Here is a 4405-nt window from a genome sequence, read left to right on the forward strand (position 1 = left end):
TATCCTGGAACACTGGTTTTCAACGGCTGAAACTGATTCAATGTGATGGGGTGACATTTCATAAGGTTTTTTTTTTCCTTTCTTTCTTTGGTTTTTTCCCCAATAGTCTCTTTTTCGTGACTAGATGTAAATCCTCTTTCTGCTTTTATTCTACTAGCTGTGACTTCTGGGAAACTTTTCTTTGTGATGGACTTTTCCCTTTTTTTTTTTTCTTTTTTCTTCATCAAGGCAGCGATGTATGAAAGAAATGGCATAAGCCTAGGAGCTGGAAAATACCAAGTCTTATTCAAGTTTTACTGCATCCTTGTGGTATAATCTTTGGAGAAATCACTTGTGCCTGCCTTTTGCGCACATGCACTCTCTCTGCAGTGGGGAGAATATTTTGATAGCTGCCTCCATAGAGGTGTTGGTAGTTCTGTTGCATTCTATAGCACATGTGAAAAGAAAAGTGCTATATTCTCTGTTAAGTATTGCTCATCAAATAATTCCTACCTGTGGAAAGGTGAAATTAAGGAACAGCTGCGTGGTGTTTAACTGTTCTGTACAAAACTGAAGGTTGTTTTCACTCAGAGGGTCATTTCTACTTTCACAACTGAACTTTCAGAACTTGCAGTCAGATATTTTTGACTTCGTTGTGAAGCAGTCTGGAACTCCATACAAATAGGTGGGATATCACTTTTCCATGTCCTGTGTGAAGAGCACAAATGAAAAATGTTTTCACTGCGGGAAGTGATAAGCTTGTGAAGACCATACTCCACACCAGGCATCCTGAAACGGGGCTGATGTCTGGAAGCAGCAGTTTGAGTCAAGGCCTAGAACATTCCTAAACTGCAGTCCGGTGAGAAGTTGCTGTTCTGTGTCTTTTTTAGGAAGCTATTACTGAGATAATAGTCCCAACTGTTTTTTAACTGGAAAAAAAATAAAAATACAAACCTTTTAATGTTAAACTGATGTAGGAAAACAGTGGATTCTTTTAATTATTTTATTTTTCTTTGTGCATCAGCTTTTAAATGGTTGATAGAACACAGGCTGCTCAGCTTTCTCCTTTGCACACCAAATGCTCCTTGAGGAACTAATTGTAGTTTGTCTGTAAACGTACACCATGCTCAATCAGAGACCTCTGAACGGATCAAAACATTCCACCTTGAGTTTGGGGGGTTGGTTTGGGGTTTTTTCCTACTTGAATTTATTAATAAAACACTGGGCCTCTTCACTGAGAGACAAGTTTGTAAACCTGTATGCCAATGGGCTTCAGAGCAGCTGCCCTGCTCAGGTTTCCTGGTGGAGGGAGAGGTGGAACAAGTCCCTGAGGTGTGAGCTGGGAACCTGCACAGACCCCTTTGATCTCCACCCACGGAGTAACATCAGCTGGGGTCACCCTGTGCACTCGGAGCCCTTGCTGCTCCTCTGACCTGTTAGGGGAGCTCTCCGTTTTTGCTCCATGGCTTGGCTCTAGGTCTGAGCTCCCTCCACATCCCAAGCACTCCTAGGTACATTTCTTTTGGAAAAGGTCCTGTTTAGAGCAAAGACTGTTACCAGAAGTTTATGTTGAAGCATAAGCTGTGGCAGTTTGGAGCTGGCTCTGGTGCTGAGCCCTTTCTGGATGCAGAGATGAGCTGTTTATTCCATGGGCAGCTGGGGTGTGATCCTGTGGCTGGAAGGAGAGCATGGAACAGGGCTGGGTCTGAGCCTGTTCAAAACCAAACTTCTGCCTTCAGCCTCTTGCTTCCTCCTGGCTGTAATTCAAGGGTTTCTGAGCAAGTGATTCATAAATCCATGAAGTATTTCAGATATTTGTACTTATTGTTACTATGTCTGGGAAACATGGATCCTTCCTAGACATCCTCCTTTTGAAAGCTGACCCAGAAATCATGAGCTGTTGTCTTGTACCTGAGGCCAGCCTGCTCCTGAATTTTACTCCTGTGGTTTGGCTGTGTACAGGCTGTTTTCTAAGAACAGTTCATCAGTGCAGCTTGGGGATTTTGCTGTGGAGAGGGCTCTAAACGTCACTTAACCCCTGTTTTCTTCCCCAAATCCTGTCTTTTGTATGCAGCCATCTCTGAATCATCAGGCAGACTAGCTGGAAGAGGATTGTTGGCCTTTGTTACTTAACCAGGCAATGTATCCTGCTGGGATTTAACTCTCAGAGAACCTCGTGTCCTTCAAAATGTGTCTTCTCAAAATGTCCCACCAACCTTACATTTTTAGGAAGATTGGTTGTGTTCCAGGTCCTTGGAGAAAGAGCTTCCCTTTCTCCCAAATGGCATTTGAGTAGAGAAAAGTTACTGAAGAGGCTCTAACTGCAGATAAATACTGCAAGGATGATAAATTATACTGGAAAAGTTCTTAAAATTCATATAATTAAGAACAAATAGGGCAAAATCTTCGAGGTCCAGCAGAGCAAGATACAGAACCAGTTCTTCTTGGGTAAAGTTTATTGCAAAGTGCTGACATGGATGCTTGAGCTGGAGCTGGGTTTTGTCACTGTGTGAAGGAGGCTGGTTTAGTTTCTAAAATCTGGGCACCTGTTTCTCCATTTTTCCATCTGCACTGAGCATGGATGAGACTAAAACGTTTCCCTTCACTTGAGCTGGCACCAGTGAACTTGCAGGGATGTGGTGGACCAGATCTTCTGGAGAGCAAGTAGGAAATGAGCCCAAACAACAAAACTCTCCTGTTGAACTTGGGGGATAATTTCCTTATTTAAATCTGGCCTTAAATATATTTATGTTTATTGCCTGGAGCTTTGCAGGAAGCTCCAGCATTGCAACGCTGTGCAGCTCCCTTCTAATGGTGTTTTTCCTGGAGTGACACAATTTGTCAAAATGCATCTGAGCCCTCCATTGGTCTTGGCTGTCTGGAGTCAGTGGCACAACTTCAGGGAAGGAACTTTGGGAGCGTTGCCTTCTCTTTGTCAGCACACCTCACAGTCATGGAGAGGGCAAATTGCTGAAACTGCAACGTTTTCCTGTTGGCCAATACGTTTTTGCAGAGGGAGGGAGGTGGGGAAGGTCCTTCAGATGTGTATTTTTGGTGATGTGGCAGAGTGTGATGAGAAACTTCCTTTTCTAGACTGTTCATCTAAGGGCAGAGGTGATATTCTGTGAACCACTTTCAGAGGCTTTTTGAATAGAATGATATTAAAATTAAAATAAAATTAAAATTCGTGGATCTCTGGATCCGGCCTTAACGGAGGGAAGGAAATTTTGGGAAGTTTTCCAAAATCTGCTTCCTAAAAGCCACTTAGAGCAGCACGTAGGAGAACTACATTAGGAAAACCAGAGCCTAACTTGGCATTTGGTTCTGAATTTAACTTTTTTGCTCTTGCTGCAGTTTTATTAAAAGAAGATTCTCTTCCCCTCTCTTTTTAATACTCATAGAAGAGTCAGAAGGGTGTAACTGGCTCGGTTCCAACTCTGCTGGCCCATTTCTACCCAAAGGAGGATCAAGAGGACACCTGGAATTTTGGTCTCAAGCTAAATTTTAGGAAATATCCTTTAGACTTTTATGAAATGAAAATGTATTTCCTCTTTTAAAGCTCTTGGGTTTTAGAGTGAATTTTAGCAATGCTTCTAGCACATAAAATAAGTGTTGAGAATTTTTCATTTCTTGTCAGGTTTAAATTTTCTGATGGCCTTAAACATACCTGTATATATGTCTTTGCAGTTCTTCAACTCAGCGTTGGAAACAAATTGGTCCATGGCTTATGTAAACTCTTGAAAAATAAATCTATTTAAATGTTTTATGTCCTTCCCTTTTAAGCAAATACTTCGTACCTAAAGGGATTGTCTTGCTACACTTCTGTTGCATTGGTGGTTTTGTCTCAGTGATTGGGTTTAACTGGATTCACCTAAAAAAAAATTGTTCTACAGCCTTTATGATTATTAATTCAGTATTTTTATCATATTTTATTATATTTTAAAACAATCCCGAATACATCCAGTGGTATTAAACACATTTTTCCTACGCTGTCACCTGGTCTTAAATACTCCATTGTTTGAATGTTCAAGTTTAAAAAAAAATGGCAGTATTAAAAGCTAAGAATAAATATATCTATGCAAATAGCTCGGCTCAACTTTGGTATTGAAAGGTTAGGAACAGCTTTACTGTCAGCTTGAGAATAAAATTCCGTGTTTCTGAAACCTCACTGGAATTCCAGCTCAGGTTGATAAATCCTTTTCTTGTTGCTGCTCCGCGGTTGTGTAGCTTGGGATTTTGTAGGGAAAACTTTCAAACAGCTCTGGTGGATTTATTTCGAAGTAGAGTTAAATGTTAGCAGCTCCCTCCTCTTCCTGAGGAGCAGAATTCCTAATATTCCCTGGGGGTCGCTGAGTGTCCTGTACCGATGAATCCTAAAGATTTGTTCTTTCCTGGATGTGTTCTTTTTGCTCTTTGCACTCTTCTT

Source organism: Vidua macroura, chromosome 6, assembly GCF_024509145.1.
Source record: "Vidua macroura isolate BioBank_ID:100142 chromosome 6, ASM2450914v1, whole genome shotgun sequence".
In the NCBI taxonomy this organism is placed as follows: Eukaryota; Metazoa; Chordata; class Aves; order Passeriformes; family Viduidae; genus Vidua; species Vidua macroura.